We start from the raw sequence: 24,092 nt of genomic DNA on the forward strand, positions 1-24,092 counted from the left end.
GGAGAGCATTAGACTGAAGATCTATAAGTCCCTGGTTCGATCCCGGGTTCCGGCATGTTTAGTAGCTGTATTTTTGTTACAGAATAGCAATTTACCAGCAGAATCTTTTATTATCAGGTGTTGCTCTTCAAGAACACTTGATGCTCTTTTTTTTCCCAACCTAAAACCCCAAATACGACTTCACTTCTGTCACAATTAGCCGAAATAGCTCAGTTGGGAGAGCGTTAGACTAAAGATCTAAAGGTCCCGGGTTTCGGCATATTTAGTTGCTGTTTTTTTTGTTACAGAATAGCAATTTAGCAGCAGAAACTGCCGTGTTCAGGTTCTGGTCTTCTTTCAGTTTGCCTTATCTTAAACACCAAAAAAGACTTTCTAAACGTCAGACTTACAAACAATAGCTCTTTTGTGAGAGCATTAAACTGAAGATCTAAAGCTCCTGGGTTCGGTCCCAGGATTCGGCATGTTTAGTTGCTGTATTTTTGTTACAGAATAGCAATTTACCAGCAGAATCTTTCATTATCAGGTGTTGTTCATCAAGAACACTTAATGCTCTTTTTTTCCCCAGCCTAAAACCCCAAATACGGCTTCACATTTTTCTCAATTAGCCGATATAGCTCAGTTGGTAGAGCGTTAGACTAAAGATCTAAAGGTCCCTGGTTTGATCCCGGGTTTTGGCATATTTAGTTGCTGTTTTTTTGTTACAGAATAGCAATTTAGCAGCAGAAACTGCCGTGTTCAGGTTCTGGTCTTCAAGTTCATTTCATGTTATTACAGTTTGCATTATTATTAGCCCCAATAAAAGAATTTCTTATTAGTAGAGCTTGGCGAAATAGCTCAGTTGTGAGAACATTAGACTGAAGATCTAAGGGTGTCTTGTTCAATCCTGGGGTTTAGCATGGTTGGGTGTTTGCTTTTGCTACTGAATAGCAATTTAGCAGCAAAAACTGTTGTTTTCAGTTTTTGATCTTGAAAAACATTTTATGTTATTTCAGTTTGCAAAATCTTTAGCTCCAAAAAAAGACATTCTTATCAGTATAGCTTGCCAAAATAGCTCAGTTGTGAGAGCAATAGACTGAAGACCTTAAAATCCCTAGTACGATCGTGGGTTTCCACATGTTTGGGTGTTTGCATTTTGTTACTGAGTAGCAATTCAGCAAAAAAGAAATTTAGCAGCAGAAATGTTTATTTTCAGGTTTCGCCCTCTAGGACACTTGATGTTCTTTCAGTTTGCCTTATCTTAAACACCAAAAAAGACTTTCCAAATGTCAGACGTAGCTGCAATAGCTCATTTGGGAGAGCATTAGACTGAAGATCTAAAAGTCCCTGGTTCGATCCCGGGTTTCGGCATGTTTAGTAGCTGTATTTTTGTTACAGAATAGCAATTTACCAGCAGAATTTTTCATTATAAGGTGTTGCTCTTCAAGAACACTTAATGCTCTTTTTTTCCCAACCTAAAACCCCAAATACGACTTCACATTTGTCACAATTAGCCGAAATAGCTCAGTTGGGAGAGCGTTAGACTGAAGATCTAAAGGTCCCTGGTTCGATCCTGGGTTTCGGCATGTTTAGTAGCTGTATTTTTGTTACAGAATAGCAATTTACCAGCAGAATCTTTTATTATCAGGTGTTGCTCTTCAAGAACACTTGATGCTCTTTTTTTCCCAACCTAAAACCCCAAATACGACTTCACATCTGTCACAATTAGCCGAAATAGCTCAGTTGGGAGAGCGTTAGACTGAAGATCTAAAGGTCCCTGGTTCGATCCCGGGTTTCGGCATAATTAGTTGCTGTTTTTTTTGTTACAGAATAGCAATTTAGCAGCAGAAACTGCCGTGTTCAGGTTCTGGTCTTCAAGAACATTTCATGTTATTACAGTTTGCATTATTATTAGCCCCAATAAAATAATTTCTTATTAGTAGAGCTTGGCGAAATAGCTCAGTTGAGACAACATTAGACTGAAGATCTAAGGGTGTCTTGTTCAATCCTGGGGTTTAGCATGGTTGGGTGTTTGCTTTTGCTACTGAATAGCAATTTAGCAGCAAAAACTGTTGTGTTCAGGTTTTGATCTTGAAAAGCATTTTATGTTATTTCAGTTTGCAAAATCTTTAGCTCCTAAAAAAAGACATTCTTATCAGTATAGCTTGCCAAAATAGCTCAGTTGTGAGAGCAATAGACTGAAGACCTTAAAATCCCTAGTACGATCGTGGGTTTCCACATGTTTGGGTGTTTGCAGTTTGTTACTGAGTAGCAAGTCAGCAAAAAGAAATTTAGCAGCAGAAACTTTCATTTTCAGGTTTCGCCCTCTAGGACACTTGATGTTCTTTCAGTTTGCCTTATCTTAAACACCAAAAAAGACTTTCTAAACGTCAGACTTACAAACAATAGCTCTTTTGTGAGAGCATTAAACTGAAGATCTAAAGCTCCTGGGTTCGATCCCAGGATTCGGCATGTTTAGTTGCTGTATTTTTGTTACAGAATAGCAATTTACCAGCAGAATCTTTCATTATCAGGTGTTGTTCATCAAGAACACTTAATGCTCTTTTTTTCCCCAGCCTAAAACCCCAAATACGGCTTCACATTTTTCACAATTAGCCGAAATAGCTCAGTTGGTAGAGCGTTAGACTAAAGATCTAAAGGTCCCTGGTTCGATCCCGGGTTTCTGCATATTTAGTTGCTGTTTTTTTGTTACAGAATAGCAATTTAGCAGCAGAAACTGCCGTGATCAGGTTCTGGTCTTCAAGTTCATTTCATGTTATTACAGTTTGCATTATTATTAGCCCCAATAAAAGAATTTCTTATTAGTAGAGCTTGGCGAAATAGCTCAGTTGTGAGAACATTAGACTGAAGATCTAAGGGTGTCTTGTTCAATCCTAGGGTTTAGCATGGTTGGGTGTTTGCTTTTGCTACTGAATAGCAATTTAGCAGCAAAAACTGTTGTTTTCAGTTTTTGATCTTGAAAAACATTTTATGTTATTTCAGTGTGCAAAATCTTTAGCTCCAAAAAAAGACATTCTTATCAGTATAGCTTGCCAAAATAGCTCAGTTGTGAGAGCAATAGACTGAAGACCTTAAAATCCCTAGTACGATCGTGGGTTTCCACATGTTTGGGTGTTTGCATTTTGTTACTGAGTAGCAATTCAGCAAAAAGAAATTTAGCAGCAGAAACGTTTATTTTCAGGTTTCGCCCTCTAGGACACTTGATGTTCTTTCAGTTTGCCTTATCTTAAACACCAAAAAAGACTTTCCAAATGTCAGACGTAGCTGCAATAGCTCATTTGGGAGAGCATTAGACTGAAGATCTATAAGTCCCTGGTTCGATCCTGGGTTTCGGCATGTTTAGTAGCTGTATTTTTGTTACAGAATAGCAATTTACCAGCAGAATCTTTCATTATAAGGTGTTGCTCTTCAAGAACACTTGATGCTCTTTTTTTCCCAACCTAAAACCCCAAATACGACTTCACATCTGTCACAATTAGCCGAAATAGCTCAGTTGGGAGAGCGTTAGACTGAAGATCTAAAGGTCCCTGGTTCGATCCCGGGTTTCGGCATATTTAGTTGCTGTTTTTTTTTGTTACAGAATAGCAATTTAGCAGCAGAAACTGCCATGTTCAGGTTCTGGTCTTCAAGAACATTTCATGTTTTTACAGTTTGCATTATTATTAGCCCCAATAAAATCATTTCTTATTAGTAGAGCTTGGCGAAATAGCTCAGTTGTGACAACATTAGACTGAAGATCTAAGGGTGTCTTGTTCAATCCTGGGGTTTAGCATGGTTGGGTGTTTGCTTTTGCTACTGAATAGCAATTTAGCAGCAAAAACTGTTGTGTTCAGGTTTTGATCTTGAAAAGCATTTTATGTTATTTCAGTTTGCAAAATCTTTAGCTCCTAAAAAAAGATATTCTTATCAGTATAGCTTGCCAAAATAGCTCAGTTGTGAGAGCAATAGACTGAAGACCTTAAAATCCCTAGTACGATCGTGGGTTTCCACATGTTTGGGTGTTTGCAGTTTGTTACTGAGTAGCAAGTCAGCAAAAAGAAATTTAGCAGCAGAAACTTTCACTTTCAGGTTTCGCCCTCTAGGACACTTGATGTTCTTTCAGTTTGCCTTATCTTAAACACCAAAAAAGACTTTTTAAACGTCAGACTTACACGCACTAGCTCTTTTGTGAGAGCATTAAACTGAAGATCTAAAGCTCCTGGGTTCGATCCCAGGATTCGGCATGTTTAGTTGCTGTATTTTTTTTACAGAATAGCAATTTACCAGCAGAATCTTTCATTATCAGGTGTTGTTCATCAAGAACACTTAATGCTCTTTTTTTCCCCAGCCTAAAACCCCAAATACAGCTTGTCAACTTTCACAATTAGCCAAAATAGCTCAGTTGGGAGAGCGTTAGACTGAAGATCTAAAGGTCCCTGGTTCGATCCCGGGTTTCGGCATATTTAGTTGCTGTTTTTTTGTTACAGAATAGCAATTTAGCAGCAGAAACTGCCGTGTTCAGGTTCTGGTCTTCAAGAACATTTCATGTTATTACAGTTTGCATTATTATTAGCCCCAATAAAATAATTTCTTATTAGTAGAGCTTGGCGAAATAGCTCAGTTGTGACAACATTAGACTGAAGATCTAAGGGTGTCTTGTTCAATCCTGGGGTTTAGCATGGTTGGGTGTTTGCTTTTGCTACTGAATAGCAATTTAGCAGCAAAAACTGTTGTGTTCAGGTTTTGATCTTGAAAAGCATTTTATGTTATTTCAGTTTGCAAAATCTTTAGCTCCTACAAAAAGACATTCTTATCAGTATAGCTTGCCAAAATAGCTCAGTTGTGAGAGCAATAGACTGAAGACCTTAAAATCCCTAGTACGATCGTGGGTTTCCACATGTTTGGGTGTTTGCAGTTTGTTACTGAGTAGCAAGTCAGCAAAAAGAAATTTAGCAGCAGAAACTTTCATTTTCAGGTTTCGCCCTCTAGGACACTTGATGTTCTTTCAGTTTGCCTTATCTTAAACACCAAAAAAGACTTTCTAAACGTCAGACTTACACGCAATAGCTCTTTTGTGAGAGCATTAAACTGAAGATCTAAAGCTCCTGGGTTCGATCCCAGGATTCGGCATGTTTAGTTGCTGTATTTTTGTTACAGAATAGCAATTTACCAGCAGAATCTTTCATTATCAGGTGTTGTTCATCAAGAACACTTAATGCTCTTTTTTTCCCCAGCCTAAAACCCCAAATACAGCTTGACATCTTTCACAATTAGCCGAAATAGCTCAGTTGGGAGAGCGTTAGACTGAAGATCTAAAGGTCCCTGGTTCGATCCCGGGTTTCGGCATATTTAGTTGCTGTTTTTTTGTTACAGAATAGCAATTTAGCAGCAGAAACTGCCGTGTTCAGGTTCTGGTCTTCAAGATCATTTCATGTTATTACAGTTTGCATTATTATTAGCCCCAATAAAAGAATTTCTTATTAGTAGAGCTTGGCGAAATAGCTCAGTTGTGAGAACATTAGACTGAAGATCTAAGGGTGTCTTGTTCAATCCTGGGGTTTAGCATGGTTGGGTGTTTGCTTTTGCTACTGAATAGCAATTTAGCAGCAAAAACTGTTGTTTTCAGTTTTTGATCTTGAAAAACATTTTATGCTATTTCAGTTTGCAAAATCTTTAGCTCCAAAAAAGACATTCTTATCAGTATAGCTTGCCAAAATAGCTCAGTTGTGAGAGCAATAGACTGAAGACCTTAAAATCCCTAGTACGATCGTGGGTTTCCACATGTTTGGGTGTTTGCATTTTGTTACTGAGTAGCAATTCAGCAAAAAGAAATTTAGCAGCAGAAACGTTTATTTTCAGGTTTCGCCCTCTAGGACACTTGATGTTCTTTCAGTTTGCCTTATCTTAAACACCAAAAAAGACTTTCCAAGTGTCAGACGTTGCTGCAAAAGCTGATTTGGGAGAGCATTAGACTGAAGATCTATAAGTCCCTGGTTCGATCCCGGGTTTCGGCATGTTTAGTAGCTGTATTTTTGTTACAGAATAGCAATTTACCAGCAGAATCTTTCATTATAAGGTGTTGCTCTTCAAGAACACTTGATGCTCTTTTTTTCCCAACCTAAAACCCCAAATACGACTTCACATCTGTCACAATTAGCCGAAATAGCTCAGTTGGGAGAGCGTTAGACTGAAGATCTAAAGGTCCCTTGTTCGATCCCGGGTTTCGGCATATTTAGTTGCTGTTTTTTTTTGTTACAGAATAGCAATTTAGCAGCAGAAACTGCCGTGTTCAGGTTCTGGTCTTCAAGAACATTTCATGTTTTTACAGTTTGCATTATTATTAGCCCCAATAAAATCATTTCTTATTAGTAGAGCTTGGCGAAATAGCTCAGTTGTGACAACATTAGACTGAAGATCTAAGGGTGTCTTGTTCAATCCTGGGGTTTAGCATGGTTGGGTGTTTGCTTTTGCTACTGAATAGCAATTTAGCAGCAAAAACTGTTGTGTTCAGGTTTTGATCTTGAAAAGCATTTTATGTTATTTCAGTTTGCAAAATCTTTAGCTCCTAAAAAAAGATATTCTTATCAGTATAGCTTGCCAAAATAGCTCAGTTGTGAGAGCAATAGACTGAAGACCTTAAAATCCCTAGTACGATCGTGGGTTTCCACATGTTTGGGTGTTTGCAGTTTGTTACTGAGTAGCAAGTCAGCAAAAAGAGATTTAGCAGCAGAAACTTTCATTTTCAGGTTTCGCCCTCTAGGACACTTGATGTTCTTTCAGTTTGCCTTATCTTAAACACCAAAAAAGACTTTTTAAACGTCAGACTTACACGCACTAGCTCTTTTCTGAGAGCATTAAACTGAAGATCTAAAGCTCCTGGGTTCGATCCCAGGATTCGGCATGTTTAGTTGCTGTATTTTTTTTACAGAATAGCAATTTACCAGCAGAATCTTTCATTATCAGGTGTTGTTCATCAAGAACACTTAATGCTCTTTTTTTCCCCAGCCTAAAACCCCAAATACGACTTCACATCTGTCACAATTAGCCGAAATAGCTCAGTTGGGAGAGCGTTAGACTGAAGATCTAAAGGTCCCTGGTTCGATCCCGGGTTTCGGCATATTTAGTTGCTGTTTTTTTTGTTACAGAATAGCAATTTAGCAGCAGAAACTGCCGTGTTCAGGTTCTGGTCTTCAAGAACATTTCATGTTATTACAGTTTGCATTATTATTAGCCCCAATAAAATAATTTCTTATTAGTAGAGCTTGGCGAAATAGCTCAGTTGTGACAACATTAGACTGAAGATCTAAGGGTGTCTTGTTCAATCCTGGGGTTTAGCATGGTTGGGTGTTTGCTTTTGCTACTGAATAGCAATTTAGCAGCAAAAACTGTTGTGTTCAGGTTTTGATCTTGAAAAGCATTTTATGTTATTTCAGTTTGCAAAATCTTTAGCTCCTAAAAAAAGACATTCTTATCAGTATAGCTTGCCAAAATAGCTCAGTTGTGAGAGCAATAGACTGAAGACCTTAAAATCCCTAGTACGATCGTGGGTTTCCACATGTTTGGGTGTTTGCATTTTGTTACTGAGTAGCAATTCAGCAAAAAGAAATTTAGCAGCAGAAACGTTTATTTTCAGGTTTCGCCCTCTAGGACACTTGATGTTCTTTCAGTTTGCCTTATCTTAAACACCAAAAAAGACTTTCCAAGTGTCAGACGTAGCTGCAAAAGCTGATTTGGGAGAGCATTAGACTGAAGATCTATAAGTCCCTGGTTCGATCCCGGGTTTCGGCATGTTTAGTAGCTGTGTTTTTGTTACAGAATAGCAATTTACCAGCAGAATCTTTCATTATAAGGTGTTGCTCTTCAAGAACACTTGATGCTCTTTTTTTCCCAACCTAAAACCCCAAATACGACTTCACATCTGTCACAATTAGCCGAAATAGCTCAGTTGGGAGAGCGTTAGACTGAAGATCTAAAGGTCCCTGGTTCGATCCCGGGTTTCGGCATATTTAGTTGCTGTTTTTTTTTTGTTACAGAATAGCAATTTAGCAGCAGAAACTGCCGTGTTCAGGTTCTGGTCTTCAAGAACATTTCATGTTTTTACAGTTTGCATTATTATTAGCCCCAATAAAATCATTTCTTATTAGTAGAGCTTGGCGAAATAGCTCAGTTGTGACAACATTAGACTGAAGATCTAAGGGTGTCTTGTTCAATCCTGGGGTTTAGCATGGTTGGGTGTTTGCTTTTGCTACTGAATAGCAATTTAGCAGCAAAAACTGTTGTGTTCAGGTTTTGATCTTGAAAAGCATTTTATGTTATTTCAGTTTGCAAAATCTTTAGCTCCTAAAAAAGATATTCTTATCAGTATAGCTTGCCAAAATAGCTCAGTTGTGAGAGCAATAGACTGAAGACCTTAAAATCCCTAGTACGATCGTTGGTTTCCACATGTTTGGGTGTTTGCAGTTTGTTACTGAGTAGCAAGTCAGCAAAAAGAAATTTAGCAGCAGAAACTTTCACTTTCAGGTTTCGCCCTCTAGGACACTTGATGTTCTTTCAGTTTGCCTTATCTTAAACACCAAAAAAGACTTTTTAAACGTCAGACTTACACGCACTAGCTCTTTTGTGAGAGCATTAAACTGAAGATCTAAAGCTCCTGGGTTCGATCCCAGGATTCGGCATGTTTAGTTGCTGTATTTTTTTTACAGAATAGCAATTTACCAGCAGAATCTTTCATTATCAGGTGTTGTTCATCAAGAACACTTAATGCTCTTTTTTTCCCCAGCCTAAAACCCCAAATACAGCTTGTCATCTTTCACAATTAGCCAAAATAGCTCAGTTGGGAGAGCGTTAGACTGAAGATCTAAAGGTCCCTGGTTCGATCCCGGGTTTCGGCATATTTAGTTGCTGTTTTTTTGTTACAGAATAGCAATTTAGCAGCAGAAACTGCCGTGTTCAGGTTCTGGTCTTCAAGAACATTTCATGTTATTACAGTTTGCATTATTATCAGCCCCAATAAAATAATTTCTTATTAGTAGAGCTTGGCAAAATAGCTCAGTTGTGACAACATTAGACTGAAGATCTAAGGGTGTCTTGTTCAATCCAGGGGTTTAGCATGGTTGGGTGTTTGCTTTTGCTACTGAATAGCAATTTAGCAGCAAAAACTGTTGTGTTCAGGTTTTGATCTTGAAAAGCATTTTATGTTATTTCAGTTTGCAAAATCTTTAGCTCCTACAAAAAGACATTCTTATCAGTATAGCTTGCCAAAATAGCTCAGTTGTGAGAGCAATAGACTGAAGACCTTAAAATCCCTAGTACGATCGTGGGTTTCCACATGTTTGGGTGTTTGCAGTTTGTTACTGAGTAGCAAGTCAGCAAAAAGAAATTTAGCAGCAGAAACTTTCATTTTCAGGTTTCGCCCTCTAGGACACTTGATGTTCTTTCAGTTTGCCTTATCTTAAACACCAAAAAAGACTTTCTAAACGTCAGACTTACACGCAATAGCTCTTTTGTGAGAGCATTAAACTGAAGATCTAAAGCTCCTGGGTTCGATCCCAGGATTCGGCATGTTTAGTTGCTGTATTTTTGTTACAGAATAGCAATTTACCAGCAGAATCTTTCATTATCAGGTGTTGTTCATCAAGAACACTTAATGCTCTTTTTTTCCCCAGCCTAAAACCCCAAATACAGCTTGACATCTTTCACAATTAGCCGAAATAGCTCAGTTGGGAGAGCGTTAGACTGAAGATCTAAAGGTCCCTGGTTCGATCCCGGGTTTCGGCATATTTAGTTGCTGTTTTTTTGTTACAGAATAGCAATTTAGCAGCAGAAACTGCCATGTTCAGGTTCTGGTCTTCAAGATCATTTCATGTTATTACAGTTTGCATTATTATTAGCCCCAATAAAAGAATTTCTTATTAGTAGAGCTTGGCGAAATAGCTCAGTTGTGAGAACATTAGACTGAAGATCTAAGGGTGTCTTGTTCAATCCTGGGGTTTAGCATGGTTGGGTGTTTGCTTTTGCTACTGAATAGCAATTTAGCAGCAAAAACTGTTGTTTTCAGTTTTTGATCTTGAAAAACATTTTATGCTATTTCAGTTTGCAAAATCTTTAGCTCCAAAAAAAGACATTCTTATCAGTATAGCTTGCCAAAATAGCTCAGTTGTGAGAGCAATAGACTGAAGACCTTAAAATCCCTAGTACGATCGTGGGTTTCCACATGTTTGGGTGTTTGCATTTTGTTACTGAGTAGCAATTCAGCAAAAAGAAATTTAGCAGCAGAAACGTTTATTTTCAGGTTTCGCCCTCTAGGACACTTGATGTTCTTTCAGTTTGCCTTATCTTAAACACCAAAAAAGACTTTCCAAATGTCAGACGTAGCTGCAATAGCTCATTTGGGAGAGCATTAGACTGAAGATCTATAAGTCACTGGTTCGATCCCAGGTTTCGGCATGTTTAGTAGCTGTATTTTTGTTACAGAATAGCAATTTACAAGAAGAATCTTTTATTATCAGATGTTGCTCTTCAAGAACACTTGATGCTCTTTTTTTCCCAACCTAAAACCCCAAATACGACTTCACATCTGTCACAATTAGCCGAAATAGCTCAGTTGGGAGAGCGTTAGACTGAAGATCTAAAGGTCCCTGGTTCGATCCTGGGTTTCGGCATATTTAGTTGCTGGTTTTTTTGTTACAGAATAGCAATTTAACAGCAGAAACTGCCGTGTTCAGGTTCTGGTCTTCAAGAACATTTCATGTTATTACAGTTTGCATTATTATTAGCCCCAATAAAAGAATTTCTTATTAGTAGAGCTTGGCGAAATAGCTCAGTTGTGACAACATTAGACTGAAGATCTAAGGGTGTCTTGTTCAATCCTGGGGTTTAGCATGGTTGGGTGTTTGCTTTTGCTACTGAATAGCAATTTAGCAGCAAAAACTGTTGTTTTCAATTTTTGATCTTGAAAAACATTTTATGTTATTTCAGTTTGCAAAATCTTTAGCTCCAAAAAAAGACATTCTTATCAGTATAGCTTGCCAAAATAGCTCAGTTGTGAGAGCAATAGACTGTAGACCTTAAAATCCCTAGTACGATCGTGGGTTTCCACATGTTTGGGTGTTTGCATTTTGTTACTGAGTAGCAATTCAGCAAAAAGAAATTTAGCAGCAGAAACGTTTATTTTCAGGTTTCGCCCTCTAGGACACTTGATGTTCTTTCAGTTTGCCTTATCTTAAACACCAAAAAAGACTTTCCAAATGTCAGACGTAGCTGCAATAGCTCATTTGGGAGAGCATTAGACTGAAGATCTATAAGTCACTGGTTCGATCCCGGGTTTCGGCATGTTTAGTAGCTGTATTTTTGTTACAGAATAGCAATTTACCAGCAGAATCTTTTATTATCAGGTGTTGCTCTTCAAGAACACTTGATGCTCTTTTTTTCCCAACCTAAAACCCCAAATACGACTTCACATCTGTCACAATTAGCCGAAATAGCTCAGTTGGGAGAGCAATAGACTGAAGATATAAAGGTCCCTGGTTCGATTCCGGGTTTCGGCATATTTAGTTGCTGTTTTTTTTTGTTACAGAATAGCAATTTAGCAGCAGAAACTGCCGTGTTCAGGTTCTGGTCTTCAAGAACATTTCATGTTATTACAGTTTGCATTATTATTAGCCCCAATAAAATAATTTCTTATTAGTAGAGCTTGGCGAAATAGCTCAGTTGTGAGAACATTAGACTGAAGATCTAAGGGTGTCTTGTTCAATCCTGGGGTTTAGCATGGTTTGGTGTTTGCTTTTGCTACTGAATAGCAATTTAGCAGCAAAAACTGTTGTTTTCAGTTTTTGATCTTGAAAAACATTTTATGCTATTTCAGTTTGCAAAATCTTTAGCTCCAAAAAAAGACATTCTTATCAGTATAGCTTGCCAAAATAGCTCAGTTGTGAGAGCAATAGACTGAAGACCTTAAAATCCCTAGTACGATCGTGGGTTTCCACATGTTTGGGTGTTTGCATTTTGTTACTGAGTAGCAATTCAGCAAAAAGAAATTTAGCAGCAGAAACGTTTATTTTCAGGTTTCGCCCTCTAGGACACTTGATGTTCTTTCAGTTTGCCTTATCTTAAACACCAAAAAAGACTTTCCAAATGTCAGACGTAGCTGCAAAAGCTGATTTGGGAGAGCATTAGACTGAAGATCTATAAGTCCCTGGTTCGATCCCGGGTTTCGGCATGTTTAGTAGCTGTATTTTTGTTACAGAATAGCAATTTACCAGCAGAATCTTTCATTATAAGGTGTTGTTCTTCAAGAACACTTGATGCTCTTTTTTTCCCAACCTAAAACCCCAAATACGACTTCACATCTGTCACAATTAGCCGAAATAGCTCAGTTGGGAGAGCTGTTAGACTGAAGATCTAAAGGTCCCTGGTTCGATCCCGGGTTTCGGCATATTTAGTTGCTGTTTTTTTTGTTACAGAATAGCAATTTAGCAGCAGAAACTGCCGTGTTCAGGTTCTGGTCTTCAAGAACATTTCATGTTATTACAGTTTGCATTATTATTAGCCCCAATAAAAGAATTTCTTATTAGTAGAGCTTGGCGAAATAGCTCAGTTGTGACAACATTAGACTGAAGATCTAAGGGTGTCTTGTTCAATCCTGGGGTTTAGCATGGTTGGGTGTTTGCTTTTGCTACTGAATAGCAATTTAGCAGCAAAAACTGTTGTTTTCAATTTTTGATCTTGAAAAACATTTTATGTTATTTCAGTTTGCAAAATCTTTAGCTCCAAAAAAAGACATTCTTATCAGTATAGCTTGCCAAAATAGCTCAGTTGTGAGAGCAATAGACTGAAGACCTTAAAATCCCTAGTACGATCGTGGGTTTCCACATGTTTGGGTGTTTGCATTTTGTTACTGAGTAGCAATTCAGCAAAAAGAAATTTAGCAGCAGAAACGTTTATTTTCAGGTTTCGCCCTCTAGGACACTTGATGTTCTTTCAGTTTGCCTTATCTTAAACACCAAAAAAGACTTTCCAAATGTCAGACGTAGCTGCAATAGCTCATTTGGGAGAGCATTAGACTAAAGATCTATAAGTCCCTGGTTCGATCCCGGGTTTCGGCATGTTTAGTAGCTGTATTTTTGTTACAGAATAGCAATTTACCAGCAGAATCTTTCATTATAAGGTGTTGCTCTTCAAGAACACTTGATGCTCTTTTTTTCCCAACCTAAAACCCCAAATACGACTTCACATCTGTCACAATTAGCCGAAATAGCTCAGTTGGGAGAGCGTTAGACTGCAGATCTAAAGGTCCCTGGTTCTATCCCGGGTTTCGGCATATTTAGTTGCTGTTTTTTTTGTTACAGAATAGCAATTTAGCAGCAGAAACTGCCGTGTTCAGGATCTGGTCTTCAAGAACATTTCATGTTATCACAGTTTGCATTATTATTAGCCCCAATAAAAGAATTTCTTATTAGTAGAGCTTGGCGAAATAGCTCAGTTGTGACAACATTAGACTGAAGATCTAAGGGTGTCTTGTTCAATCCTGGGGTTTAGCATGGTTGGGTGTTTGCTTTTGCTACTGAATAGCAATTTAGCAGCAAAAACTGTTGTGTTCAGGTTTTGATCTTGAAAAGCATTTTATGTTATTTCAGTTTGCAAAATCTTTAGCTCCTAAAAAAAGACATTCTTATCAGTATAGCTTGCCAAAATAGCTCAGTTGTGAGAGCAATAGACTGAAGACCTTAAAATCCCTAGTACGATCGTGGGTTTCCACATGTTTGGGTGTTTGCAGTTTGTTACTGAGTAGCAATTCAGCAAAAAGAAATTTAGCAGCAGAAACGTTTATTTTCAGGTTTCGCCCTCTAGGACACTTGATGTTCTTTCAGTTTGCCTTATCTTAAACACCAAAAAAGACTTTCTAAACGTCAGACTTACACGCAATAGCTCTTTTGTGAGAACATTAAACTGAAGATCTAAAGGTCCTGGGTTTGATCCCAGGATTCGGCATGTTTAGTTGCTGTATTTTTGTTACAGAATAGCAATTTACCAGCAGAATCTTTCATTATCAGGTGTTGTTCATCAAGAACACTTAATGCTCTTTTTTTCCCCTGCCTAAAACCCCAAATACGGCTTGACATCTTTCACAATTAGCCAAAATAGCTCAGTTGGGAGAGCGTTAGACTGAAGATCTAAAGGTCCCTGGTTCGATCCCGGGTTTTGGCATATTTAGTTGCTGTTTTTTTGTTACAGAATAGCAATTTAGCAGCAGAAACAGCCGTATTCAGGTTCTGGTCTTCAAGATCATTTCATGTTATTACAGTTTGCATTATTATTAGCCCCAATAAAAGAATTTCTTATTAGTAGAGCTTGGCGAAATAGCTCAGTTGTGAGAACATTAGACTGAAGATCTAAGGGTGTCTTGTTCAATCCTGGGGTTTAGCATGGTTGGGTGTTTGCTTTTGCTACTGAATAGCAATTTAGCAGCAAAAACTGTTGTTTTCAGTTTGTGATCTTGAAAAACATTTTATGTTATTTCAGTTTGCAAAATCTTTAGCTCCAAAAAAAGACATTCTTATCAGTATAGCTTGCCAAAATAGCTCAGTTGTGAGAGCAATAGACTGAAGACCTTAAAATCCCTAGTACGATCGTGGGTTTCCACATGTTTGGGTGTTTGCATTTTGTTACTGAGTAGCAATTCAGCAAATAGAAATTTAGCAGCAGAAACGTTTATTTTCAGGTTTCGCCCTCTAGGACACTTGATGTTCTTTCAGTTTGCCTTATCTTAAACACCAAAAAAGACTTTCTAAACGTCAGACTTACAAACAATAGCTCTTTTGTGAGAGCATTAAACTGAAGATCTAAAGCTCCTGGGTTCGATCCCAGGATTCGGCATGTTTAGTTGCTGTATTTTTGTTACAGAATAGCAATTTACCAGCAGAATCTTTCATTATCAGGTGTTGTTCATCAAGAACACTTAATGCTCTTTTTTTCCCCAGCCTAAAACCCCAAATACGGCTTCACATTTTTCACAATTAGCCAATATAGCTCAGTTGGTAGAGCGTTAGACTAAAGATCTAAAGGTCCCTGGTTCGATCCCGGGTTTCTGCATATTTAGTTGCTGTTTTTTGTTACAGAATAGCAATTTAGCAGCAGAAACTGCCGTGTTCAGGTTCTGGTCTTCAAGTTCATTTCATGTTATTACAGTTTGCATTATTATTAGCCCCAATAAAAGAATTTCTTATTAGTAGAGCTTGGCGAAATAGCTCAGTTGTGACAACATTAGACTGAAGATCTAAGGGTGTCTTGTTCAATCCTGGGGTTTAGCATGGTTGGGTGTTTGCTTTTGCTACTGAATAGCAATTTAGCAGCAAAAACTGTTGTTTTCAGTTTTTGATCTTGAAAAACATTTTATGTTATTTCAGTTTGCAAAATCTTTAGCTCAAAAAAAAGACATTCTTATCAGTATAGCTTGCCAAAATAGCTCAGTTGTGAGAGCAATAGACTGAAGACCTTAAAATCCCTAGTACGATCGTGGGTTTCCACATGTTTGGGTGTTTGCATTTTGTTACTGAGTAGCAATTCAGCAAAAAGAAATTTAGCAGCAGAAACGTTTATTTTCAGGTTTCGCCCTCTAGGACACTTGATGTTCTTTCAGTTTGCCTTATCCTAAACACCAAAAAAGACTTTCCAAATGTCAGACGTAGCTGCAATAGCTCATTTGGGAGAGCATTAGACTGAAGATCTATAAGTCCCTGGTTCGATCCCGGGTTTTGGCATGTTTAGTAGCTGTATTTTCATTACAGAATAGCAATTTACCAGCAGAATCTTTCATTATAAGGTGTTGCTCTTCAAGAACACTTGATGCTCTTTTTTTCCCAACCTAAAACCCCAAATACGACTTCACATCTGTCACAATTAGCCGAAATAGCTCAGTTGGGAGAGCGTTAGACTAAAGATCTAAAGGTCTCTGGTTCTATCCCGGGTTTCGGCATATTTAGTTGCTGTTTTTTTTGTTACAGAATAGCAATTTAGCAGCAGAAACTGCCGTGTTCAGGTTCTGGTCTTCAAGAACATTTCATGTTATCACAGTTTGCATTATTATTAGCCCCAATAAAAGAATTTCTTATTAGTAGAGCTTGGCGAAATAGCTCAGTTGTGACAACATTAGACTAAAGATCTAAGGGTGTCTTGTTCAATCCTGGGGTTTAGCATGGTTGGGTGTTTGCTTTTGCTACTGAATAGCAATTTAGCAGCAAAAACTGTTGTGTTCAGGTTTTGATCTTGAAAAGTATTTTATGTTATTTCAGTTTGCAAAATCTTTAGCTCCTAAAAAAAGACATTCTTATCAGTATAGCTTGCCAAAATAGCTCAGTTGTGAGAGCAAAAGACTGAAGACCTTAAAATCCCTAGTACGATCGTGGGTTTCCACATGTTTGGGTGTTTGCAGTTTGTTACTGAGTAGCAATTCAGCAAAAAGAAATTTAGCAGCAGAAACTTTCATTTTCAGGTTTCGCCCTCTAGGACACTTGATGTTCTTTCAGTTTGCCTTATCTTAAACACCAAAAAAGACTTTCTAAACGTCAGACTTACACGCAATAGCTCTTTTGTGAGAGCATTAAACTGAAGATCTAAAGGTCCTGGGTTTGATCCCAGGATTCGGCATGTTTAGTTGCTGTATTTTTGTTACAGAATAGCAATTTACCAGCAGAATCTTTCATTATCAGGTGTTGTTCATCAAGAACACTAAATGCTCTTTTTTTTCCCCAGCCTAAAACCCCAAATACGGCTTGACATCTTTCACAATTAGCCAAAATAGCTCAGTTGGGAGAGCGTTAGACTGAAGTTCTAAAGGTCCCTGGTTCGATCCCGGGTTTCGGCATATTTAGTTGCTGTTTTTTTGTTACAGAATAGCAATTTAGCAGCAGAAACTGCCGTGTTCAGGTTCTGGTCTTCAAGATCATTTCATGTTATTACAGTTTGCATTATTATTAGCCCCAATAAAATAATTTCTTATTAGTAGAGCTTGGCGAAATAGCTCAGTTGTGAGAACATTAGACTGAAAATCTAAGGGTGTCTTGTTCAATCCTGGGGTTTAGCATGGTTGGGTGTTTGCTTTTGCTACTGAATAGCAATTTAGGAGCAAAAACTGTTGTTTTCAGTTTTTGATCTTGAAAAACATTTTATGTTATTTCAGTTTGCAAAATCTTTAGCTCCAAAAAAAGACATTCTTATCAGTATAGCTTGCCAAAATAGCTCAGTTGTGAGAGCAATAGACTGAAGACCGTAAAATCCCTAGTACGATCGTGGGTTTCCACATGTTTGGGTGTTTGCATTTTGTTACTGAGTAGCAATTCAGCAAAAAGAAATTTAGCAGCAGAAACGTTTATTTTCAGGTTTCGCCCTCTAGGACACTTGATGTTCTTTCAGTTTGCCTTATCTTAAACACCAAAAAAGACTTTCCAAATGTCAGACGTAGCTGCAATAGCTCATTTGGGAGAGCATTAGACTGAAGATCTATAAGTCCCTGGTTCGATCCTGGGTTTTGGCATGTTTAGTAGCTGTATTTTTGTTACAGAATAGCAATTTACCAGCAGAATCTTTCATTATAAGGTGTTGCTCTTCAAGAACACTTGATGCTCTTTTTTTCCCAACCTAAAACCCCAAATACGACTTCACATCTGTCACAATTAGCTGAAATAGCTCAGTTGGGAGAGCGTTAGACTGAAGATCCCGGGTTTCGGCATATTTAGTTGCTGTTTTTTTTGTTACAGAATAGCAATTTAGCAGCAGAAACTGCCGTGTTCAGGTTCTGTTCTTCAAGAACATTTCATGTTATTACAGTTTGCATTATTATTAGCCCCAATAAAATAATTTCTTATTAGTAGAGCTTGGCGAAGTTGCTCAGTTGTGAGAACATTAGACTGAAGATCTAAGGGTGTCTTGTTCAATCCTGGGGTTTAGCATGGTTGGGTATTTGCTTTTGCTACTGAATAGCAATTTAGCAGCAAAAACTGTTGTGTTCAGGTTTTGATCTTGAAAAGCATTTTATGTTATTTCAGTTTGCAAAATCTTTAGCTCCTAAAAAAAGACATTCTTATCAGTATAGCTTGCCAAAATAGCTCAGTTGTGAGAGCAATAGACTGAAGACCTTAAAATCCCTAGTACGATCGTGGGTTTCCACATGTTTGGGTGTTTGCAGTTTGTTACTGAGTAGCAAGTCAGCAAAAAGAAATTTAGCAGCAGAAACTTTCATTTTCAGGTTTCGCCCTCTAGGACACTTGATGTTCTTTCAGTTTGCCTTATCTTAAACACCAAAAAAGACTTTTTAAACGTCAGACTTACACGCAATAGCTCTTTTGTGAGAGCATTAAAATGAAGATCTAAAGGTCCTGGGTTCGATCCCAGGATTCGGCATGTTTAGTTGCTGTATTTTTGTTACAGAATAGCAATTTACCAGCAGAATCTTTCATTATCAGGTGTTGTTCATCAAGAACACTTAATGCTCTTTTTTTTCCCCAGCCTAAAACCCCAAATACGGCTTGACATCTTTCACAATTAGCCGAAATAGCTCAGTTTGGAGAGCGTTAGACTGAAGATCTAAAGGTCCCTGGTTCGATACTGGGATTCGGCATATTTAGTTGCTGTTTTTTTGTTACAGAATAGCAATTTAGCAGCAGAAACTGCCGTGTTCAGGTTCTGGTCTTCAAGATCATTTCATGTTATTACAGTTTGCATTATTATTAGCCCCAATAAAAGAATTTCTTATTAGAAGAGCTTGGCGAAATAGCTCAGTTGTGACAACATTAGACTGAAGATCTAAGGGTGTCTTGTTCAATCCTGGGGTTTAGCATGGTTGGGTGTTTGCTTTTGCTACTGAATAGCAATTTAGCAGCAAAAACTGTTGTTTTCAGTTTTTGATCTTGAAAAACATTTGATGTTATTTCAGTTTGCAAAATCTTTAGCTCCAAAAAAAGACATTTTTATCAGTATAGCTTGCCAAAATAGCTCAGTTGTGAGAGCAATAGACTGAAGACCTTAAAATCCCTAGTACGATCGTGGGTTTCCACATGTTTGGGTGTTTGCATTTTGTTACTGAGTAGCAATTCAGCAAAAAGAAATTTAGCAGCAGAAACGTTTATTTTCAGGTTTCGCCCTCTAGGACACTTGATGTTCTTTCAGTTTGCCTTATCTTAAACACCAAAAAAGACTTTCTAAACGTCAGACTTACACGCAATAGCTCTTTTGTGAGAGCATTAAACTGAAGATCTAAAGGTCCTGGGTTTGATCCCAGGATTCGGCATGTTTAGTTGCTGTATTTTTGTTACAGAATAGCAATTTACCAGCAGAATCTTTCATTATCAGGTGTTGTTCATCAAGAACACTTAATGCTCTTTTTTTTCCCCAGCCTAAAACCCCAAATACGGCTTGACATCTTTCACAATTAGCCAAAATAGCTCAGTTGGGAGAGCGTTAGACTGAAGTTCTAAAGGTCCCTGGTTCGATCCCGGGTTTCGGCATATTTAGTTGCTGTTTTTTTGTTACAGAATAGCAATTTAGCAGCAGAAACTGCCGTGTTCAGGTTCTGGTCTTCAAGATCATTTCATGTTATTACAGTTTGCATTATTATTAGCCCCAATAAAATAATTTCTTATTAGTAGAGCTTGGCGAAATAGCTCAGTTGTGAGAACATTAGACTGAAAATCTAAGGGTGTCTTGTTCAATCCTGGGGTTTAGCATGGTTGGGTGTTTGCTTTTGCTACTGAATAGCAATTTAGGAGCAAAAACTGTTGTTTTCAGTTTTTGATCTTGAAAAACATTTTATGTTATTTCAGTTTGCAAAATCTTTAGCTCCAAAAAAAGACATTCTTATCAGTATAGCTTGCCAAAATAGCTCAGTTGTGAGAGCAATAGACTGAAGACCGTAAAATCCCTAGTACGATCGTGGGTTTCCACATGTTTGGGTGTTTGCATTTTGTTACTGAGTAGCAATTCAGCAAAAAGAAATTTAGCAGCAGAAACGTTTATTTTCAGGTTTCGCCCTCTAGGACACTTGATGTTCTTTCAGTTTGCCTTATCTTAAACACCAAAAAAGACTTTCCAAATGTCAGACGTAGCTGCAATAGCTCATTTGGGAGAGCATTAGACTGAAGATCTATAAGTCCCTGGTTCGATCCTGGGTTTTGGCATGTTTAGTAGCTGTATTTTTGTTACAGAATAGCAATTTACCAGCAGAATCTTTCATTATAAGGTGTTGCTCTTAAAGAACACTTGATGCTCTTTTTTTCCCAACCTAAAACCCCAAATACGACTTCACATCTGTCACAATTAGCTGAAATAGCTCAGTTGGGAGAGCGTTAGACTGAAGATCCCGGGTTTCGGCATATTTAGTTGCTGTTTTTTTTGTTACAGAATAGCAATTTAGCAGCAGAAACTGCCGTGTTCAGGTTCTGTTCTTCAAGAACATTTCATGTTATTACAGTTTGCATTATTATTAGCCCCAATAAAATAATTTCTTATTAGTAGAGCTTGGCGAAATTGCTCAGTTGTGAGAACATTAGACTGAAGATCTAAGGGTGTCTTGTTCAATCCTGGGGTTTAGCATGGTTGGGTATTTGCTTTTGCTACTGAATAGCAATTTAGCAGCAAAAACTGTTGTGTTCAGGTTTTGATCTTGAAAAGCATTTTATGTTATTTCAGTTTGCAAAATCTTTAGCTCCTAAAAAAAGACATTCTTATCAGTATAGCTTGCCAAAATAGCTCAGTTGTGAGAGCAATAGACTGAAGACCTTAAAATCCCTAGTACGATCGTGGGTTTCCACATGTTTGGGTGTTTGCAGTTTGTTACTGAGTAGCAAGTCAGCAAAAAGAAATTTAGCAGCAGAAACTTTCATTTTCAGGTTTCGCCCTCTAGGACACTTGATGTTCTTTCAGTTTGCCTTATCTTAAACACCAAAAAAGACTTTTTAAACGTCAGACTTACACGCAATAGCTCTTTTGTGAGAGCATTAAAATGAAGATCTAAAGGTCCTGGGTTCGATCCCAGGATTCGGCATGTTTAGTTGCTGTATTTTTGTTACAGAATAGCAATTTACCAGCAGAATCTTTCATTATCAGGTGTTGTTCATCAAGAACACTAAATGCTCTTTTTTTTCCCAGCCTAAAACCCCAAATACGGCTTGACATCTTTCACAATTAGCCAAAATAGCTCAGTTTGGAGAGCGTTAGACAGAAGATCTAAAGGTCCCTGGTTCGATACTGGGATTCGGCATATTTAGTTGCTGTTTTTTTGTTACAGAATAGCAATTTAGCAGCAGAAACTGCCGTGTTCAGGTTCTGGTCTTCAAGATCATTTCATGTTATTACAGTTTGCATTATTATTAGCCCCAATAAAAGAATTTCTTATTAGAAGAGCTTGGCGAAATAGCTCAGTTGTGACAACATTAGACTGAAGATCTAAGGGTGTCTTGTTCAATCCTGGGGTTTAGCATGGTTGGGTGTTTGCTTTTGCTACTGAATAGCAATTTAGCAGCAAAAACTGTTGTTTTCAGTTTTTGATCTTGAAAAACATTTGATGTTATTTCAGTTTGCAAAATCTTTAGCTCCAAAAAAAGACATTTTTATCAGTATAGCTTGCCAAAATAGCTCAGTTGTGAGAGCAATAGACTGAAGACCTTAAAATCCCTAGTACGATCGTGGGTTTCCACATGTTTGGGTGTTTGCATTTTGTTACTGAGTAGCAATTCAGCAAAAAGAAATTTAGCAGCAGAAACGTTTATTTTCAGGTTTCGCCCTCTAGGACACTTGATGTTCTTTCAGTTTGCCTTATCTTAAACACCAAAAAAGACTTTCCAAAAGTCTGACGTAGCTGCAATAGCTCATTTGGGAGAGCATTAGACTGAAGATCTATAAGTCCCTGGTTCGGTTTCGGCATGTTTAGTAGCTGTATTTTTGTTACAGAATAGCAATTTACCAGCATAATCTTTCATTATAAGGTGTTGCTCTTCAAGAACACTTGATGCTCTTTTTTTCTTGAAGACCAGAACCTGAACACGGCAGTTTCTGCTGCTAAATTGCTATTCTGTAACAAAAGATTTTGCAAACTGAAATAACATAAAATGTTTTTCAAGATCAAAAACTGAAAACAACAGTTTTTGCTGCTAAATTGCTATTCAGTAGCATAAGGTGTTGCTCTTCAAGAACACTTGATGTTCTTTTTTTCCCAACCTAAAACCCCAAATACGACTTCACATCTGTCACAATTAGCCGAAGTAGCTCAGTTGGGAGAGCGTTAGACTGAAGATCTAAAGGTCCCTGGTTCGATCCCGGGTTTTGGCATATTTAGTTGCTGTTTTTTTTGTTACAGAATAGCAATTTAGCAGCAGAAACTGCCGTGTTCAGGTTCTGGTCTTCAAGAACATTTCATGTTATTACAGTTTGCATTATTATTAGCCCCAATAAAATAATTTCTTATTAGTAGAGCTTGGCGAAATAGCTCAGTTGTGACAACATTAGACTGAAGATCTAAGGGTGTCTTGTTAAATCCTGGGGTTTAGCATGGTTGGGTGTTTGCTTTTGCTACTGAATAGCAATTTAGCAGCAAAAACTGTTGTGTTCAGGTTTTGATCTTGAAAAGCATTTTATGTTATTTCAGTTTGCAAAATCTTTAGCTCCTAAAAAAAGACATTCTTATCAGTATAGCTTGCCAAAATAGCTCAGTTGTGAGAGCAATAGACTGAAGACCTTAAAATCCCTAGTACGATTGTGGGTTTCCACATGTTTGGGTGTTTGCAGTTTGTTACTGAGTAGCAATTCAGCAAAAAGAAATTTAGCAGCAGAAACTTTCATTTTCAGGTTTCGCCCTCTAGGACACTTGATGTTCTTTCAGTTTGCCTTATCTTAAACACCAAAATAGACTTTCTAAACGTCAGACTTACACGCAATATCTCTTTTGTGAGAGCATTAAACTGAAGATCTAAAGGTCCTGGGTTCGATCCCAGGATTCGGCATGTTTAGTTGCTGTATTTTTGTTACAGAATAGCAATTTACCAGCAGAATCTTTCATTATCAGGTGTTGTTCATCAAGAACACTTAATGCTCTTTTTTCCCCAAGCCTAAAACCCCAAATACGGCTTCACATCTTTCACAATTAGGTGAAATAGCTCAGTTGGGAGAGAGGTAGACTGAAGATCTAAAGGTCCCTGGTTCGATCCCGGGTTTCTGCATAATTAGTTGCTGTTTTTTTGTTACAGAATAGCAATTTAGCAGCAGAAACTGCCGTGTTCAGGTTCTGGTCTTCAAGTTCATTTCATGTTATTACAGTTTGCATTATTATTAGCCCCAATAAAATAATTTCTTATTAGTAGAGCTTGGCGAAATAGCTCAGTTGTGAGAACATTAGACTGAAGATCTAAGGGTGTCTTGTTCAATCCTGGGGTTTAGCATGGTTGGGTGTTTGCTTTTGCTACTGAATAGCAATTTAGCAGCAAAAACTGTTGTTTTCAGTTTTTGATCTTGAAAAATTTTTTATGTTATTTCAGTTTGCAAAATCTTTAGCTCCAAAAAAAGACATTCTTATCAGTATAGCTTGCCAAAATAGCTCAGTTGTGAGAGCAATAGACTGAAGACCTTAAAATCCCTAGTACGATCGTGGGTTTCCACTTGTTTGGGTGTATGCATTTTGTTACTGAGTAGCAATTCAGCAAAAAGAAATTTAGCAGCAGAAACGTTTATTTTCAGGTTTCGCCCTCTAGGACACTTGATGTTCTTTCAGTTTGCCTTATCTTAAACACCAAAAAAGACTTTCCAAATGTCAGACGTAGCAGCAAAAGCTGATTTGGGAGAGCATTAGACTGAAGATCTATAAGTCCCTGGTTCGATCCCTGGTTTCGGCATGTTTAGTAGCTGTATTTTTGTTACAGAATAGCAATTTACCAGCAGAATCTTTCATTATAAGGTGTTGCTCTTCAAGAACACTTGATGCTCTTTTTTTCCCAACCTAAAACCCCAAATACGACTTCACATCTGTCACAATTAGGTGAAATAGCTCAGTTGGGAGAGAGGTAGACTGAAGATCTAAAGGTCCCTGGTTCGATCCCGGGTTTCTGCATAATTAGTTGCTGTTTTTTTGTTACAGA

At 37.8% G+C, this 24,092-nt stretch overlaps 27 non-coding genes across 27 annotated transcripts; all 27 read left to right on the top strand.

The window, feature by feature from the left end:
* The first annotated feature begins 604 nt into the window (after nucleotides 1-604).
* Nucleotides 605-677, top strand: TRNAF-AAA (transfer RNA phenylalanine (anticodon AAA)). Its single transcript has one exon. It is a non-coding gene; the product is annotated as a tRNA-Phe (tRNA).
* A 597-nt stretch (nucleotides 678-1,274) lies between these two features.
* TRNAF-GAA (transfer RNA phenylalanine (anticodon GAA)) lies at nucleotides 1,275-1,347 on the top strand. Its single transcript has one exon. It is a non-coding gene; the product is annotated as a tRNA-Phe (tRNA).
* Nucleotides 1,348-1,489: 142 nt separating this feature from the next.
* TRNAF-GAA (transfer RNA phenylalanine (anticodon GAA)) lies at nucleotides 1,490-1,562 on the top strand. The gene has a single exon. It is a non-coding gene; the product is annotated as a tRNA-Phe (tRNA).
* Nucleotides 1,563-1,704: 142 nt separating this feature from the next.
* Nucleotides 1,705-1,777, top strand: TRNAF-GAA (transfer RNA phenylalanine (anticodon GAA)). The gene has a single exon. It is a non-coding gene; the product is annotated as a tRNA-Phe (tRNA).
* Nucleotides 1,778-2,591: 814 nt separating this feature from the next.
* Nucleotides 2,592-2,664, top strand: TRNAF-AAA (transfer RNA phenylalanine (anticodon AAA)). Its single transcript has one exon. It is a non-coding gene; the product is annotated as a tRNA-Phe (tRNA).
* Nucleotides 2,665-3,475: 811 nt separating this feature from the next.
* Nucleotides 3,476-3,548, top strand: TRNAF-GAA (transfer RNA phenylalanine (anticodon GAA)). Its single transcript has one exon. It is a non-coding gene; the product is annotated as a tRNA-Phe (tRNA).
* An 815-nt stretch (nucleotides 3,549-4,363) lies between these two features.
* Nucleotides 4,364-4,436, top strand: TRNAF-GAA (transfer RNA phenylalanine (anticodon GAA)). Its single transcript has one exon. It is a non-coding gene; the product is annotated as a tRNA-Phe (tRNA).
* An 813-nt stretch (nucleotides 4,437-5,249) lies between these two features.
* Nucleotides 5,250-5,322, top strand: TRNAF-GAA (transfer RNA phenylalanine (anticodon GAA)). Its single transcript has one exon. It is a non-coding gene; the product is annotated as a tRNA-Phe (tRNA).
* Nucleotides 5,323-6,132: 810 nt separating this feature from the next.
* Nucleotides 6,133-6,205, top strand: TRNAF-GAA (transfer RNA phenylalanine (anticodon GAA)). The gene has a single exon. It is a non-coding gene; the product is annotated as a tRNA-Phe (tRNA).
* Nucleotides 6,206-7,020: 815 nt separating this feature from the next.
* Nucleotides 7,021-7,093, top strand: TRNAF-GAA (transfer RNA phenylalanine (anticodon GAA)). The gene has a single exon. It is a non-coding gene; the product is annotated as a tRNA-Phe (tRNA).
* An 813-nt stretch (nucleotides 7,094-7,906) lies between these two features.
* TRNAF-GAA (transfer RNA phenylalanine (anticodon GAA)) lies at nucleotides 7,907-7,979 on the top strand. Its single transcript has one exon. It is a non-coding gene; the product is annotated as a tRNA-Phe (tRNA).
* Nucleotides 7,980-8,794: 815 nt separating this feature from the next.
* Nucleotides 8,795-8,867, top strand: TRNAF-GAA (transfer RNA phenylalanine (anticodon GAA)). Its single transcript has one exon. It is a non-coding gene; the product is annotated as a tRNA-Phe (tRNA).
* An 813-nt stretch (nucleotides 8,868-9,680) lies between these two features.
* TRNAF-GAA (transfer RNA phenylalanine (anticodon GAA)) lies at nucleotides 9,681-9,753 on the top strand. The gene has a single exon. It is a non-coding gene; the product is annotated as a tRNA-Phe (tRNA).
* Nucleotides 9,754-10,564: 811 nt separating this feature from the next.
* On the top strand, nucleotides 10,565-10,637 carry TRNAF-GAA (transfer RNA phenylalanine (anticodon GAA)). Its single transcript has one exon. It is a non-coding gene; the product is annotated as a tRNA-Phe (tRNA).
* Nucleotides 10,638-11,449: 812 nt separating this feature from the next.
* On the top strand, nucleotides 11,450-11,522 carry TRNAF-GAA (transfer RNA phenylalanine (anticodon GAA)). The gene has a single exon. It is a non-coding gene; the product is annotated as a tRNA-Phe (tRNA).
* Nucleotides 11,523-12,335: 813 nt separating this feature from the next.
* Nucleotides 12,336-12,409, top strand: TRNAF-GAA (transfer RNA phenylalanine (anticodon GAA)). The gene has a single exon. It is a non-coding gene; the product is annotated as a tRNA-Phe (tRNA).
* Nucleotides 12,410-13,006: 597 nt separating this feature from the next.
* On the top strand, nucleotides 13,007-13,079 carry TRNAF-AAA (transfer RNA phenylalanine (anticodon AAA)). Its single transcript has one exon. It is a non-coding gene; the product is annotated as a tRNA-Phe (tRNA).
* A 142-nt stretch (nucleotides 13,080-13,221) lies between these two features.
* Nucleotides 13,222-13,294, top strand: TRNAC-GCA (transfer RNA cysteine (anticodon GCA)). The gene has a single exon. It is a non-coding gene; the product is annotated as a tRNA-Cys (tRNA).
* Nucleotides 13,295-14,108: 814 nt separating this feature from the next.
* On the top strand, nucleotides 14,109-14,181 carry TRNAF-GAA (transfer RNA phenylalanine (anticodon GAA)). Its single transcript has one exon. It is a non-coding gene; the product is annotated as a tRNA-Phe (tRNA).
* Nucleotides 14,182-14,993: 812 nt separating this feature from the next.
* TRNAF-AAA (transfer RNA phenylalanine (anticodon AAA)) lies at nucleotides 14,994-15,066 on the top strand. The gene has a single exon. It is a non-coding gene; the product is annotated as a tRNA-Phe (tRNA).
* Nucleotides 15,067-15,876: 810 nt separating this feature from the next.
* Nucleotides 15,877-15,949, top strand: TRNAF-AAA (transfer RNA phenylalanine (anticodon AAA)). Its single transcript has one exon. It is a non-coding gene; the product is annotated as a tRNA-Phe (tRNA).
* An 815-nt stretch (nucleotides 15,950-16,764) lies between these two features.
* Nucleotides 16,765-16,837, top strand: TRNAF-GAA (transfer RNA phenylalanine (anticodon GAA)). The gene has a single exon. It is a non-coding gene; the product is annotated as a tRNA-Phe (tRNA).
* Nucleotides 16,838-18,516: 1,679 nt separating this feature from the next.
* TRNAF-GAA (transfer RNA phenylalanine (anticodon GAA)) lies at nucleotides 18,517-18,589 on the top strand. The gene has a single exon. It is a non-coding gene; the product is annotated as a tRNA-Phe (tRNA).
* Nucleotides 18,590-19,402: 813 nt separating this feature from the next.
* Nucleotides 19,403-19,475, top strand: TRNAF-GAA (transfer RNA phenylalanine (anticodon GAA)). Its single transcript has one exon. It is a non-coding gene; the product is annotated as a tRNA-Phe (tRNA).
* A 2,745-nt stretch (nucleotides 19,476-22,220) lies between these two features.
* On the top strand, nucleotides 22,221-22,293 carry TRNAF-GAA (transfer RNA phenylalanine (anticodon GAA)). The gene has a single exon. It is a non-coding gene; the product is annotated as a tRNA-Phe (tRNA).
* Nucleotides 22,294-23,107: 814 nt separating this feature from the next.
* On the top strand, nucleotides 23,108-23,180 carry TRNAF-GAA (transfer RNA phenylalanine (anticodon GAA)). Its single transcript has one exon. It is a non-coding gene; the product is annotated as a tRNA-Phe (tRNA).
* Nucleotides 23,181-23,991: 811 nt separating this feature from the next.
* TRNAF-GAA (transfer RNA phenylalanine (anticodon GAA)) lies at nucleotides 23,992-24,064 on the top strand. The gene has a single exon. It is a non-coding gene; the product is annotated as a tRNA-Phe (tRNA).
* The last annotated feature ends 28 nt before the right edge of the window (nucleotides 24,065-24,092 follow it).

This window comes from Pseudophryne corroboree, unplaced genomic scaffold (assembly GCF_028390025.1).
Source record: "Pseudophryne corroboree isolate aPseCor3 unplaced genomic scaffold, aPseCor3.hap2 scaffold_2229, whole genome shotgun sequence".
NCBI classification, from domain to species: domain Eukaryota; kingdom Metazoa; phylum Chordata; class Amphibia; order Anura; family Myobatrachidae; genus Pseudophryne; species Pseudophryne corroboree.